General features: G+C 41.8%; 1 long non-coding RNA gene across 4 annotated transcripts in view; it reads left to right on the top strand.

The window, feature by feature from the left end:
* LOC112544034 (uncharacterized) overlaps positions 1-16,364 on the top strand; it is a 67,156-nt gene extending 50,792 nt beyond the window's left edge. For all 4 annotated transcript variants that reach the window (XR_016349225.1, XR_012902756.2, XR_012902755.2 and 1 more), the window contains 2 exons: positions 9,670-14,263; positions 16,108-16,364. This is a non-coding gene — a long non-coding RNA (uncharacterized LOC112544034). The remainder of the gene's footprint in view (positions 1-9,669; positions 14,264-16,107) is intronic.
* Positions 16,365-16,846: the final 482 nt, after the last annotated feature.

A 16,846-nucleotide genomic window follows, 5' to 3' on the forward strand; every position in this document is an offset into this window, starting at 1 on the left:
TTTCCCATCGAATTACTTGGTTTTTAAGACTAGCATTTCCAAAGACAGATCTGTAACATTCCACGGATGTATAAATTGTTTCCAATAATCATTTAGAAGGTTTCAGACTGCTTCAACTGTAGGACAGCACAGTACAGCAGAGAAACTTTTTTTTTGTCTTCCCTATTGACAGGTTTGTTATGAAACACAGAGAATTTACATTTAGTGTATTCATCCCAGTGTTTCATATGCATTGCTCTGTTATCTTGGCTTCAAGCCTATTGTAAAATTCTTATTACATGCAGCAGTGTCCCTATCACAAACAATGGGTCACCAGCTCCTGTAGATAAGCTTTTAAAATATATATATATATATACACACATTATATTCGGGGAAAAAAATGATTTCCTACTTCCTTTTAAGCTGTATCTGCATTAAGGAAATGTGCCAAGTTCCCCATTTCAAAGCTCTCCCACTTCTCCTCCCAGCCCTGCTCCCAAATCCTCCAGTTCAGCTATGGACAAGGTGAGAGGTTAGAGGCCTCTTTGTTAATGAGGGAGGCAGCTCCTGATTTTCACACTAATTGAAGCATTTACATTTTTTTCTGCAGAAGTAAAATGCAAAACTAAAATGGTCTTTGGAGATTTATAACCCGCAATGGGTTCTCTTACACCCCACTCTCTTAATTATCCCAAATTATCCTAACTCTCACGAAGAAGAAAAATTAATATTAATATTCCATTTAGAATCTACTCTAAAATGTGGTAGAAAATGGAGGCAATAATAATGATAAAGAGGGTAGCTGCAATGATTTGGAATATATAATCTTCTCATTGCAGCTTCTTTATACTAGAGTAAGCCAGGAATAGTTTATCTTGCATTCATTTAGCAGAGTAGCAGAGCAATTTTTGTGCTGCATTGATTTTCAGTATATAAGTAAAGCTTGGTAAAATATTGCCCTGTCTATTAGATACAACATTTTGGCTTCCAGCCTTGATCAGAAAGCATTTTGGGGTAAAGCAAGTCAAATAGCTTGTACAGAAGAAATGTGAAATCATCTGTTTGTGTTTGTATGCGGGGCAGGTTATGGGGTGAGGATCATTTCTGCACCGTAGATGAAAGAAAGCAAGAAGAAAAGAGCAGGTATAAAATTAAGATGAAATGAAGCAGAAATTATAATTTATGTTCAGCAGATGAAAGAAAGAAGAGATTTATAGCTATTGGAAGTGCAAACAGTGGGGTCAAATTAATCAGGAACTACAAATGTTCAGTCTATGTCTAATGGACCTGTACCAGAGAGGGGTGAGGTGTGAGTGAGAGTGTATGAAGCAGACAGGTTCAAGACAAAGATGTGAAAGACAGAGGAGTGACTGTACTACAGTCTCAGTTCTTTGCCTGGGGAGCTTCTTCATTTTAGACAGTGAAGCCTGAGCACTTGGCAACATCAGCAGTTGCTGTTGGTTAGCTTTCCCACAATGCACTAAATGCTTGTAATTACTCTTTAATAATCAGCTGGCTCCATTCTGGCACCCCGAATCCCAACTTTCCTTCCTCCAAATGTTGGGGTCTTGATTGGATGTTTAGACTGTGTTTGCCTTTGTGGTTTTGTAGGCAGGTCAAATCCTTCAACTGATCCCCTTGCCTGCATTTGGTGTGGAAGTGGACAGAAGCCCCGTGAGAGTAATTCACGAGATTTTTGGCTTGATGGACTTTGAACCCAAACCTTAGTCCAGGTTTGACTACAGACAGCAATACCTTTGACAGCATCCTACTTGGATGGTTGAAGGCACTAGCCAAAATGTGGTCTGTCTTGATACTGTTGCACACCTTCACATATTGTGCTTAAGGGCATAGGAAGAAGCACCTTTTTATAGTTAAAAGAATCATAGAACTGAAAGGGACCTCGAGAGCTTATGGAGTCCAGTCCTCTGCCCTCATGGCAGGATCAAGCACTGTCTAGATCATCCCTGAAAGGTGTCTGTCTAACCTGCTCTTAAATATCTCCAGTGACGGAGATTCCACACCCTCCCTAGGCAATTTATTCCAGTGTTTAACCACCATGACAGTTAGGAAGTATTTCCTAATGTCCAACCTAAATCTCCCTTGCTGCAGTTTAAACCCATTGCTACTTGTACTATCCTCAGAGGCCAAGGAGAACAATTTTTCTCCCTCCTCCTTGAAACACCCTTTTAGATACTTGAAAACTGCTATCATGTCCCCTGTAAGTCTTCTCTTTTCCAAATTAATCAAGCCCAATTCTTCCAGTCATGTTTTCTAGACCTTTAATCATTTTTTGTTGCTCTTTTCTGGATCTTCTCCAATTTTTTTTCATAACTTTCTTGAAATGTGGTGCCCAGAACTGGACTCAATACTCCAAGGGTATGTCTACACTACCCCGCTAGTTCGAACCAGCGGGGTAATGTAGGCATACCGCACTTGCAAATGAAGCCCGGGATTTGAATTTCCCGGGCTTCATTTGCATAAGCCGGCAGGCGCCATTTTTAAATGCCGGCTTGTTCGAACCCCGTGCCACGTGTAGCCGCGCGGCACGGGGTTCGAACAAGCCGGCATTTAAAAATGGCGCCGGCCGGCTTATGCAAATGAAGCCCGGGAAATTCAAATCCCGGGCTTCATTTGTAAATGCGGTATGCCTACATTACCACCCTAGTTCGAACTAGGGTGGTAGTGTAGACATACCCCAACTGAGGCCTAATCAGTGTAGAGTAGAGCAGAAGAATGACTTCTCATGTCATGCTCACAAAACTACTGTTAATGCATCCCAGAATCATGTTTTCTTTTTTTGCAAAAGTGTCACAGTGTTGACTCATGTTTAACTTGTTGTCCACTATGACCCTAAATCCCTTTTTGCAGTACTCCTTCCTAGATGGTCGGTTCCCATTCTGCATGTGTGAAATGGATTGTTCCTTACTATTTGAGTACTTTGCATTTGTCCTTCTTAAACTTCATCCTGTTTACCTCAGACCATTTCTCTAGTTTGTCTAGATCATTTTGAATGTTGACCTTATTCTCCAAAGCACTTGCTACCTCTCCCTGCCTGGTGGTATCTGCAAACTTAATAATTGTATTCTCTATGCCATCATCTAAATCACTGATGAAGATATTGAACAGGTCCGGTCCCAAAACAGACTCCTGCGAAACCCCACTTGTTATGGTCTTGCTGCATGATTGTGAACCATTAATAACTACTCTCTGATAACAGTTATCCAGCCAGTTATGCACCCACCTTATAGTACCCCCATCTGGGTTGCATTTTCCTAGTTTATTGATAAGAAGGTCACGCAAGACCATGTCAAATGCCTTACTAAAGTCTGGGTATACCACATTCACTGCTTCTCCCTTATCCACAAGACTTGTTATCCTATCAAAGAAAGCTACCAGATTGATTTGACATGATTTGTTCTTTACAAATCCATGCTGGCTGTTATCTATCACCTTACTATCTTTCAGATGTTTGCAGATGGATTCCTTAATTACTTGCTCCATTATCTTCCTTGGCACAGAAGTTAAACTGACTGGTCTGTAGTTTCCTGGGTTGTTCTTATTTCCCTTTTTATAGCTGGGCACTATATTTGCCCTTTTCTAGTCTTTTGGAGTCTCTCCTGACTAAATGCATCCTAGTAAATACTCAAGGAGCTGATAGAGGAGGTATCTGATCCTTTAACTATCATCTTTGAAAAATCATGGTAATCAGGCCTTGGTGACTTGCAGCCATCTAACTTTTCTAAGTATTTTTTAACTCGTTCTTTTATTTTAACTTCTAAATCTACCCCATTTCCACTATCAGAGGGGTAGCTGTGTCAGTTTGAATCTGCTAAAGCGATGAGGAGTCTTGTGGCACCTTATAGATTAACAGATTTTTTTGGAGCATAAGCTTTTGTGGGCAAAGACCACTTCGTCAGATGCATATAGTGGAAATTCCAGAGGCAGGTATAAATAGGGCTCGCCAAGTGGTGGCGAGACTTGCTCGCCAGCTGCGTGGTTTTGCACCGTTCTGCGGTCTGTGCATGCGCAGATCACTCTGTGCCGGCTCTTCCGGTTTGTAATCTACTCCATGGGCAAGTAGATTACATTATTTGTCGAGCCCTGGGTATAAATATACAGGCATAAGAAAAGAGTACTAATCAAGAGTAAGGCTAGAGATAACTAGGTCAGTTCAGTCAGGGAGGATGAGGCCCACTGCTAGCAGCTGATGTGGAGGTGTGAACATCAAGAGAGGAGAAACTGCTTTTGTAGTTGGCTAGCCATTCGCAGTCTTTGTTTAATCCTAAAATGATGGTGTCAAATTTGCAGATGAACTGTAGCTCAGCAGTTTCCCTTTGAAGTCTGTTCTTGAAGATTTTTTGTTGCAGGATGGCTACCTTTAAATCTGCTACTGTGTGTCCAGGGAGATTGAAGTGTTCTCCTACAGGTTTTTGTATATTACCATTCCTGATATCTGATTTGTCCGTTTATTCTTTTACATAGGGACTGTCCAATTTGGCCAATGTATATAGCAGAGGGGCATTGCTGGCATATGATGGCATATATTAATCATAGAATCATAGAATCATAGAATAATAGGACTGGAAGGGACCTCGAGAGGTCATCGAGTCCAGCCCCCCACCCTCAAGGCAGGACCAAGCTCCACCTACACCATCGCTGACAGATGTCTATCTAACCTGTTCTTAAATATCTCCAGAGAGGGAGATTCCACCACCTCCCTTGGCAATTTATTCCATTGGTAGATGTGCAGATAAATGAACCCATGATGGTGTGGCTGATCTGGTTAGGTCCTGTGGTGGTGTCGCTCGTGTAGATGTGTGGGCAGAGGTGGCACCGAGGTTTGTTGCAGAGATTGGTTCCTGAGTTAGTTACTGTGGTGTGGTGTAGTTGCTGGTGAGAATTTGCTTCAGGTTGGCGGGTTGTCTGTGGGCGAGGACTGGCCTGCCTCCCAAGGCCTGTGAAAGTGAGGGATCATTCTCCAGGATGGGTTGTAAATCACTGATAATGTGTTGGAGAGGTTTTAGCTGAGGATTGTAGGTGATGGCCAGTGGTGTTCTGTTGGTTTCTTTGTTGGGCTTGTCTTGTAGTAGGAGGCTTCCGGGTACACGTCTGGCTCTGTTAATCGGGTAGGTATTGCAGTTTCAAGAATGCTTGGTGAAGATCTTGTACGTGTTTGTCTCTGTCTAAGGGGTTGGAGCAGATACGGTTGTACCTGAGAGCTTGGCTGTAGACAATGGATCATGTGGTGTGCCTGGGATGGAAGCTGGAGGCATGAAGGTAGGCATAGCTGTCAGTACTGGAACAATAAGCCCATCGTGTGTGTGTGTGTGTGTGTGTGTGTGTGTGTGTGTGTGTGTGTGTGTGTGTGAAAAAGTTTCCAGAGAATACTTGACTTTCAATGACAAGAGTGTGCAGGGAGTTTTAGATTTAATAAAAAGTTCAGTGCTTCACAACCTTCTTAATTGCCTTTCATGATATATCCTACCTAACCTGAGATGTTGTGACCAACTATCTGGAAAACTTTAATCTAGTTAAAGCATTGGTCTGGGAACCAAGAGATCTGGGCTTTATTTCTGGCCTTGTCATCAACTTGCTCTGTGATCTTGGCCAAAACAATGAACTTCTCTTTGCCTCAGTTTCCCCACCTATTAAATGGGGATAATTATAGCACATCACCTGGCTAAGGTAGATATAGAATTATTACTATTGTTTATAAATAACTTCGAGAGTCTTGATGAAGGCTCTGTGGAAGCACGAAGTATCATTATTGGATTTCTACCTTGTTTCAGAAAACCTCTAGGAAGAAAATGAGACAAGGGAAATGAAAGCTTTTTTTTTTTTTTTTTTTTTAATAGGAGTATAGCATGAAATGGCTATTATATACTTTTATGTCGAAGGTCTCAGGATGGTAAGTTTAAACAGCATAGTCGATATCTTGGTCAGTTGGTCACTTGCTAGTGTAACAACATTTTACTATTAAAACAGAAGTTTGATTTCATAAAGTTCATTTTGACTTGTTCTTTGTAAAGAGTTTTTGGATTGCCTTCTTAGTTTGCAGGATGATTTGCTACTAAAAAAAGATGAACTATCACAAAAGGAAAGGATAACATTTATGAGAAGTGGAGGAGGGGAATAATGCAGTAGCTACCTAAGGATGAACTAGTCTGACTATAAATCTTTGTAGCTTTGTATTTATTTAATCACATTAAAAATATTAATACTATAGGAGAAAGACATCCAATGGATTGGTTACTTTACATTCATTTGAATAAGGTCTTGGTGAATTCCAGACATGGCTGGCCTGAGCCCTTTTGGTGCCCTGGGCCCGGGTGTGCGGCGCCACCGCAGGGCGCATGCGCAGGCTCGCCCCTGGGGTGCAGGCCTGCCCCCGGGACGCATGGCACATGTGTGTGCTGGCCACGGCCACTGGCGCAAAGTCCGGGGCCCACCCTTGGGACGCTCAGCACATGCGCGGGCCGGTCACGGCTGCTGGTGCGAAGCCTGGGGCCCGCCCCCGGGGCGCAAGGCACATGCGCTGCCCAGCCTGGTCCGGCCAGCGCTGTTGGCGCACGCGCCAGGCCATGCAGGGCCCTGCAGCCGTGGGGGCAAGGGTGCTGCTGGCTGGCGCCGCAGGGCCGGCGCTGCGGGAGCCAGGTGCACAGCTCCTGATGGCAGCTGTTAGGGACGCTGCGTGCCCCTTATAGCTGCCATCAGGCGCCCCCCATGGGTTGGCGCCTTGGGAAGCTGCCCGGCTCGCCCATGCCTCCGTCCGGCCCTGATTCCAGATGACAATCTCCTGGGAAGTGATTATTTCTCTCTTTGGCACTGGTGAGGCCACATCTGGAGTATTGTGTTCAGTTTTGGGCTCCTCTCTACAGAAAGAAAGTGGACAAATTGGAGGGAGTCCAGAGAAGGCCAATGAAAATGCTTAGGGGGCTGGGGCACATTAATTATGTGCCGAGGCTGTGATGAGGGGGGATTTGATAGCAGCCTTCAACTATTTGAGGGGGGAGGTTTCAAAGAGAGAAACTGTTCTCAGTGGTGACTGATGACAGAATGAGGAGCAATGGTCTCAGGTTGCAGTAGGGGAGATCTTGGTATATTAGGAAAAACTGTTTCACTACAAGGGTGGTGAAGTACTAGAATGGGTTACCTAACAGGCCCATACACAGGGGGTGTGTGCAAAGGGTCCCCCAAGTAAGCATATACTGGCCAGCCAGGGGAAGGCTGGAGTGGCGTGCTGCCTGAGCCTCCCCCCATGCTCTGGCCAGTCCAAGGAAGGCTGGGGCTGATTTCCCCACTTAGTTGGGGGATACATTCACACCCCTGCAGTCAACATTTACAAAAAAAAGCACCCCCCACAGAAATTCCTGCATATGGGCCTGCCTAGGGAGGGGGTAGAATCTCCATCCTTAAAGGTTTTTAAGGCCAGACATGACAAAGACCTGACTAGAATGATTTAGTTGGATTGGACCTGGTTTGAGCAGGGGATTAGATTAGATAACATCCTGAGGTCTCTTCTAACCCTAATTTTCTATAGGTGAAGGCTGGGGCTGATTTCCCCACTTACTTGGAGGAAAAGGGGGAGGGGGCTGCATTCACACCCTGGCAGTCCACATTTATAACTCCCTCCCCCCCAGAAATTCCTGCATACACGCCTGTTCTATGATGTTATACTTTGCCATTGTTTGGGGAAATGAAAAGGTATATGTCCTTAATGCTTTTTATTTGATTTTCTTCAAGACACTAGTTTTCTGCTGTGTCACAGGAAAAACTATGTAATGTGGCTCATTTACATGAAAACTACAGAGTCTGTAGGTCTGGCTGGCTTGACCTGACTGTGGAAAGCTTGCTTTGCTCTTCCTTGCTGGAGGCCCCAAAGGCCACATTTGTCATACAGTCACTTTGCTATGAGTGTGTAATTAAATGTAAAGCATTTTGGGATGTTCAGATCTATAAAGAACTGCTATAGAAATGCAAATAGTATTTCTTCAGACAAACACAAAAGCAAAATGAAACAAACAAGAAGACTTGTAAGGGCTAAAAATAAGAATGTTGGTGGATACATAAAATATTACAAAGAGAGGAAAACACTTCCAAGAACCAAATCACTACAGGGGAAAGGGAGAAGGGAGATTTATGTAGAAAAGGTGATTGGTGCAGAGAAATTTCTGGCTTGAGAACAGGGATAATTTAAAATAAGAGAAAATACAACCTATAAAATACTCCCAGTAAAAATTCTTGATATTAAAATTGATAAGTGCTAGAATGTAGTTGAGCCCAGATCATCCCTTGTGTGGGATAAATCTGCACAAGGCACTAGAATTTCTTCGAGAGTCCCATTTCAGAGCTCCCCTTGATGCTGCTCCATAGGAAATAGTGTTTGTCTCCCTGTGAAATGAGCATGGGGTACATCCATTCTCCCCCAACCCTCTTCCCCTCATCCCCATGAATGCCACAGAATTTGCCAGGAGGCTGCACTTTTTGTGAAGATGAGCTATGCCTCCATATTGCCTTTGGAGCTCTCCTTTCCCACCCTATTTAGCTCCATCACTGCCCATATTTTCCCAGAAAAACCCACCCACCAACCAAGCTTCCTATTTTGGAGGTCCCAAAGGACATTTGGCTCATATTGAAAAAAGCCTTGCAACCTTGTTCATTATGAATCCAGTCAACTTTTTTCCTTGTCTTTTATTCCCAGTGTAGGTCTTTGTCATCTTTTGAAATCAAGGGATGATGTCGATTATGATCTTTACCATGTATTAAGGCTTTGTGTGGTTTGGGTTACTGTCATAGTTAGGGCTCAAATACACAATATAACCAGGGATTTTTCATTCACAGTTCTCATTCTCTGCCCCCACCCCTTCTTTTTTTCTTTTTCCTTTTAATTGTTGATGACAAAATCCTAAAATGTGTTACCATAATACTAGTTTAGTTCTTCTTGGAATTGCTAATTAGCGAATAATAAATCGTCACATCAGTTTACAAAACACATAGTACAACACATTCCCTGCCCGAGAAGACTTACAAGAGTACATTTAGTTCATTCCCTAATGCTTTGCTTATATTTGCTCAAGACTAGGCCTAAGTGAATCCCATACAAATTTGTGATTAGTTTCATAAGCAGAACCATAGGACATCTGGAGCATTCACATGTCTGAGAGTTTGAATAACGATGTGCCCTGCCAATTTCTTACCAACTAAATTATCAGTTAATTTGAATAAGCCCATGGTGAATTCCAGATGTTGACCACATGCCTAAACTTTTGTTTGGGGGAAATAAAACTGCATTTCCTTTATGCTTTCATTTGATTTCTTTCAAGAGACTAGTTTTTTCCTGTGCATCACATGCAGAATCTGCAGTGTGGCCCCTTTACACGAAAAATGCAACATGTATCGGTCGCATGCTCCATAGACCTTTATGTGGTTTAAAGTTGGCAAGCAGCAGCATCTGACTTGGATTAAAAAAGGCTGCATCCATGGTGCCAAAATTTAGCCCCTCTGATAGCAGCAAGTGTGGGAGCTGTCCTGTAGACAGAGTTCATCTGTTGTTTTGTTTAACCCACAAGGGAAGATGACAGAGTGCTATAAATGCCAGAGCCCTGTCTACACTGCTGTTTCCATTATTAACATCAGGGGAGCTTCCTTGGCCTTCAATTAATAACATGATTTTCTTTCCTACTGCAGATGAGTCCAGAATGGCTGTGTTCCTGATCTGCTGATGCTCAGAGCAACAATCAAATGACTGATCCATTTTACTACACATCCATAGCTATTTTCAAACCGCCCATCCCTGAAGTCTCTGTATGCCATGCTACAGTTGCAGCTGAATTTTGTGATGAGAGGGAAACTAAATTAGACTTAATCTCAATTTTAAAAAATTGAAAACCCATCAGCCTCTCAGTCTTGCAAACAGAATAGATTTTCCAAATAGAAAAGAAAAAATATGCTCATAAACTAAACTCCAGTGGACCCAACAAGCTCTCTGAGTGGCTTTTGAACATTGCCAGTCCATTTTCCTTTCTTCATCTTTTTTTAAAAACACTGGAGCCTAAAAGGTTCTAAACAAGAAGGGATGTTGTGAGAGTGGAATAATACAAGGCACTAAATATTTTATTAGTGATTTATGAAAACATGCCTTTACTTTATTTCTTTAATAGGAAAAAAAACCCTGACAGTTAGTGAAATGATGAGGATTAATGTATGAAAATGTGTGTCATGGCAGCCTCTGAGTAATGGATTCATAAACAGTTCCCTTTTTTCTTTTTCTTTTAAGTCAAAGTGGATTACAAGAAGAGTGGCAAATTATTGTAGTCAGATCAAATAAAACAGGCAGGCCACAGTTTTTCCTGGAACCCTGTTGACCTCAGATGCAAGTCATGAAATCTTCCACTACATCAAGTACAATCTCCAATAGGAACCTTTCCCTGCTGTTGTCCTACAGGTTCACTTTGTGCCATGGTTTATAGCAAAAGAACAGATTGGGTGAATATTTGAACAGTTTAATTTACTGCAAACATTGCTTGCTTTAAGCTATGTTTCATTCAAAAAATGATCTTTTGTTCTCTATTTAGGCTTTTTATTTTTTTCAATTGCCAATGAGTCTATTGCTTTCTTTTCCTACAGGTGATAATAAAAGTTTAAATATTAACAGATACCAAATCTCATGCTATACATGAATAATCTGAGCTAAATAATAAGAGTGTTTTGAAAACTAAATAAGTAAATAGGTGAGCCTTGTACAAAGAGTAAGCAGCCTTTTTGAGACTTTCACTTCCAAGTTGACTGGTTGCCATTGTGCATTAAGGATCTGGTCCAAATCTCATTGAAGTCAATAGAAAGGCTCCGACTGACTTCAATGGGCTTTGGGTTAAACCCTAATTCAGGCTATTGATTAAATGATTTCTTTACTTCTGTGGATCCCAGCCTTGCTCATGGGCTGGGGTGAGGAGGGGAAGGGACTCTAGGAGGCAAAAGGAAAGCTGACCACACAAACACAACATGTTAGTCATGCTGTACAAGGGGCTGTTCAGCCTCCACAAAAGATCAAGCTTATTCCTATGGAAACCAGTGTTTGGAGATGAATAAGCGCTCTGGCTCTCAACAGTTCCTCTTCCTTTTTCTCTTTTCAACTCTCTTGGGTTGTTTTGTTGTTATGGGGTTTTTTTTTGGTAGGTTTTTATTTTTAAGAAAGAAGAAAGAGACTCTTTACTTCCAAGCAGCTTGTAAAAAGACTGATGACATTCACTCCACTAATAAGCTGGCAATTAACAAAAAGTTCCAGATTTCTCAGAGACTTATTTTTCAACAGGAGCTAGTCAAGATGTTGATGAGGTTTTGTTTTTTGTTTTTAAATAGGATGTTCTGTCTCTTAGCAGGAAAGGGGCTGCTAAACTGGTGTTGTAAGTCTATACAAGGAAAAATCTCATAAGCCTTAGGAAGAGGGGAAAAAAGATCAGTGGATTCAGTGGGCTCACACCAGCCTTTCCCTGGTGTAACCAAAATAAGGATCTAATCCATATTTGTACTGAATTTTAGGTACAGACAGACCTGCCAATGGGGGAGGGGCAAAGCGGACTATTGGGGTGCAGCACTTTAAAGGGGCCCAGAGCTCCTACGACTGTGACAGTGGTGGCTGGAGCTTTGGGTCTTTTAAATTGCCACTGGCGTTCTTTGAGCTCCAGGCAGATCTGAGGATTCTGGGGGGCACTGTGCTGTGGGTGGCCCTGAAGGCTAGCTGCCTCAGCCCGCCCCTTCCGTCTTAGGCCCTGCCCCTTCCAGGAGCATGGAGCTGCTGGCCACCCCCACTTGCCCAGAAGCCTGCAGAGGCTGTCAGCTCTCCTGGGTACAGATGCGTACATTAATAATGGAATGCCTACACATAGGTTACACAAGGACCATTTGATCCATTTGATAAAGCAGTTAAAGGGCATTATTGTTACAGCCCAAAGTACATGGTGAATACAAATAATAGTATTAAAAACCTCTCATTGATAGTGTCAGTGTTATAATGTGCAGTATAGACTCAACTATAAAAGAGACAAGGAGAAGAAGGATGAAATGAAAGAAGAGTGGAAAATAACATATTGTAAGAAAAAAGAGAAATCACAACTGCAGCAGTTTGGAAGAAATCGCTTGCATTTTATTTCTCATGACAAATATTCAAAATGTGAGGCTCTTTTTCAGATCTGATATGTGTAGGAAGGATCAAATGGAGAATTTCCTCCAGCAAGTAATCGGGTTTAAAGTGAGCAAAAAAGTAATTGTAACAAATTTGAATTCTTGGGCTAGAGTTGGAGGTGTTCAGTGTGTGGTAGGGGGGTTAATGAAAATACCTGTGTGGCACTACAGGTTGCTTATACCAGAGTACAACCTGATCCATACTTCCAACTCTCCATTCTGGTTTCTTCTAGGTGCTGTAAGCAGATGCATGACCCCACAGCTGGAGTGTGTTTGACTGTGTATAGCAATGAATTGAGCATAAGAGTGTCCATGTCTCTTTGATTGTTGACAGGGCTGCCAGCATAGTCAGTTTAGATGGGTTTTTTTGTGATATGAATGCTCATCTACTAGGAAATTGACTGAAACCACCAATCCATTTAACACGCCTAATTAAATAGCTTTCTGGAGGTTTCTGACTGCTGCCAATCTGACCTGCACTGGAACCAGGAGTTTTAGGAACAGGTTTCATATCCTACTATGAGTCCCCTGAGTTACTGCTTTCCTTGTTTAAAATTTGTAAATGACCTTTTGAAAAATGTTTCCAAACACTGCCTTTACTTTGTTTGGCCTGTTTACAAGACTTAATTCTTTTCATCTGAACTTTGAGACATCCTGTGCACATGCAACATCCACTGTAGTAAATGGAAGCTATAGGTACCCACTATGTCTTGGGATTTCCTTTTTTATCTGCGGTGAGCAGCTCATGCTATTTCCCTTCTGTCCTTCCAAAACTGTAGTTAACAAATTGTATTTATCTTTGCAGAAAACTGAAATGCTCAGCCCTGTTTACCTCCCTCTTCCTGAAAAACAAAAACAAAAAAATAACAAAAACAAAACAAAAAAACCCATTCACAGCAGACTCTTCCTTCTTCCATATATATAGGCCAGTAATATTCCCGTTACTGAGATCTGCTCGACTCCCAAGGTGTCTTTTAGGAAGTGTAATTTGCCTTATCTACTGAAAGAGGCATAGGGCCAAAGCTCCTTGTATTGAATTTTTTACTGTGTGAATACTGAGTGGAGGAATGCCACTGCAATGGCTTTCTAGGGCAAGTTTATCTTTAGTATTTTTGTTTTATCCTGAGGCACTGACCTTTCTATTATCAGTTCTTCTGAAAGGAAGCAGTACAACAATGTCTTGTCTGTATCAGCTTGTTTATGTTTTATATGTGGCTCAAAGTTCTGCCAGAACTTCATGTAATTTTATTGGCTACTTCTGCATTCTGCCTGTGATATGCTAATTACTGGGATGTGACAGAACACTTATTCCTTATCATAAATCACAGTCTGTTATCCAAGAATTAAACTTGTTTTGAGTCATCAGAGGATGTAACGGTATGAAATAATCTCTGAGGGCCAGATCCAGATACTACTGAAGTCAATGGGCGTTTTACTATTACCTTTATGTTGGGATCAACATTGAACCCAATGTAATGAAAAGAATGCGTGTCTGTTTCAGAAATTATTATTTTTAAAGAAATATTCTCTTGCAATACTGTGAGAACTAGAAAGTGAAACTGCAATGGCAATTTACATCAGATGAGCATGTACTTTTAAAGCAAGGATTTTAAAGAATTGGAAAGCCAACATCTTCAATTGGTGTAAATCAGTGTGACTGTGCAGACTTCAATGAAGGCATGAAGATTTACATTAACTGAGACTGTGGCCCAGAGTTTTATATTTACATTGTCTCATTGTGGAAATCCAGATGTCACTGTTAATCTGCTCACAGAAGAGGAGGTGTGAGAGGAAGGAAAAGGAAAGGAAACATACAGGAGAAGATGGAGATGTCCTTTTTCACCCTACTAAGATGCTAGCAGCACATAGCTAGCTCATGTGACTTAATTTACCAGGAATATATTTCATCTGCAAGTTTTACTGAGCTTAACCACTACAAACCTTTGCTAGAATACCAGAATACCAGCTTCAAAGTGGATTCAACCTAAAGCAAAATAAACCTGAATGCAGCCTTTGTCCCAGCCAACAATTCTTAAACACAACTTTTGAGATGATTGACTATTGCATTTGCTTGTACTTATGAGCATAACTTTCAGTCACTGTAAGTATCAGTGTTTCTATGTTTTTGTGGACTGATGTAAAACTGAAGAAAGAACAAAAGGGTTACTGTAGTTAATCCAACAGTAATAGATTGAGAAGCCCCCACTGCTCAGACTGTGTGAAGTCTATTATTGTAGACACTCCGGTTGTTTTAATAAAATGGCTGCAAGAATAAAACATGGGTTAATAACACATTCACTTGACAACGAGGCCAGAAAGCAATGGGAAGTGAATTCATCTTCATTAAAGCCACAACTCTCCATGTGCAACCCCCAAATCCTGTTCCCTTTTCTGCTGTTCCCCCTCCCCCAGGCAAAAAAGTTTCAAATGTCTTATTTTATTTTTAGTGTGGAGTTCTCTCTTTGAGCATTGTAGGTGAAACCTCTAAAGGCTTGAGAAGAACTAAATGGCTCTGTTCTCCTAGAAATCCCATAATTTATTAGCTTTCTGGACCTACCATGCTCCACATTTCTTGCACAGTGGGAACACATCCCCCTTCAAGCAGTGATCCTCCCTCTATAACTAGAAAGAGGGAGAAAATTACATGCATCAATTAAGTCATCACTGCATCTTTGATCTTTTTTAGTTTCTCTTTATTTAAACAATTATTTCTAAGGGTGTTACCTGGTGAGGCATAGCTTGAAAAAGGAGCAACATGCTTTAATTTTTAATAAACACTGAGTTGACTTCTCTTGCTTCAGTGCAAATTGTGGAGTGACTCCACTGAGGTCAGTAGAGTACAGTGGAGTAAAATCTATATAAATGACAAGCGTATCAGGCTCATCAATATCTTATACTTCAGAAATTAGGCCCTAGTTCAGCAAAGCCCTTCAGCATGTGCTCAAAGTTAAGTGCTTCCCTAAATAGGGATGGTTCCCTGTGGCTATGGTGGGTTCTCCATCACATGTAGTCTTGAAGTCAAGATAGGATGTCTTTTTAGGGGTGGGGAACCTTTTTTGGATTGGGGGACACTGACCCACAAAAAAATCTGTTGGGGGCTGCACGCAAGTGAGAAGCAACCTCCCTCCAAACCCAACAAAACAACAAATCCTCACTGACATGACCCCCGACTGAGGGGAAAGACACTTCCCCATTCCCCTTGCAGACCGGAGCATAGTGGGGCTCATCCCTGTGATGGGCTTCAGGGGGGCTGGCTCCTCAATGCTGGGGTGGGGGAAGCCCTAAGCCTCTGGGAGTGGGTCTAGGCAAGCTGGGGGCCGCATACAGCCCCTGGGCCTTAGGTTCTCCACCCCATTTCTAGACAATAGGCTGTAGCTCAAACAGAAGTTAGGGCCTTGGTTCCGGAATTACTGGGTTAGGCTCCATGGCCTATATAATGCAGGAGACCCAACAAGATGATTTTAATGGTTCCTTTCGTGGTCCCTTAATTTATGATCTTTGATTATTAAAACTGAAATCACTGTTAAAAGCAGACCCTTGTTGTTACTACTGCTATTTGGTTTTGTGCCGGCCACCATCCAGCTTGAACTGTGAACCTAATCTGGTCAGTGTCTCTTTTAGTTTCTGCTCCTTTCTGACTCTCATGTACCAGTGGAGTATGCTGTTGTGTTTGAGCTCACAAAACAGCAGGAGAGTGTTAAAAGTTTAAAAAAGAAAAACTTATGAACCATAAGATTTTAAAATAATTCCTGAAAACATGTTGTCACCTGATATTCTAAAGGACTCCCCTTTCATTTTAATTCCACAACCTAATTTTAGGGCTTAGAATAAGTTGGCAGAGCCTATGTAAAGTATCACCTGTTATAGTACTTGTTATGTGTGTTTAGGCAGTAATTTGAAAACTTTCTGTTGCAAAGATAACTTTTTTCAATCTTTGGTTTTCAGATCCAGCAGGGAATCACCTTTCCTCTCCAGCCCCTGGCAGCCTGTTTCCATCAGTCAGTTATGTGAACAAACACTTCTAGTCCCTGTGCTGACTCAGAGTGGCACCTGCTGGAAATACTGGGGAAGACACAATCCACTGTGGGGTTCTTAAAAACCCACCCAAACCACTCATAGCTCCATTGGTATCTTTGAGTCCATGTCGTGTGCAGAAGGCTCCAAAGACAAGATTTTTTTTTTTAAAGTCCACCTCCATGAAATGAATGGTTATCTTCTTTCAGCTGTCACGATGGACTTCAGATAATTTCAAACTACTTTCTTCTGCTGCATTTCCCTTTACTTTGGCATCAGCATAGCAGGGCAGGAGTTGAGTCTCATACGCCAGTGATCCTTGTGCATATTTTCTCATCTATGTATGTTGTACTAATAGCTGAAAATGTGGTGAATGAAATCGTGTGTTGGAATGAAAAAAGCCATTTAAATCTAGGATTTGTGGATTTTTCTGCTTTGTTTGTTTAGTCCTGGATTCTTCAAACATTTACATACTTTCAGTTTTCCAGCTGACTTTAATAAGATTGCTGGTGTATGAAAGGACATGCACAAATGTGTGCAGGATTGGGGCCTTACTGTGTCACTGATTAAATGATTTGTCTTTGGTTAGTTGTTTTTTTTTGGCGAGGGGGGAGGGGAGAAGTGAGAAGAGGTTGTAATGGTCTGCTTGTTAACAAAGTTTACGGGATAC

This window comes from Pelodiscus sinensis, chromosome 3, assembly GCF_052426305.1.
Source record: "Pelodiscus sinensis isolate ZL-2025 chromosome 3, ASM5242630v1, whole genome shotgun sequence".
Lineage (NCBI taxonomy): Eukaryota > Metazoa > Chordata > Testudines > Trionychidae > Pelodiscus > Pelodiscus sinensis.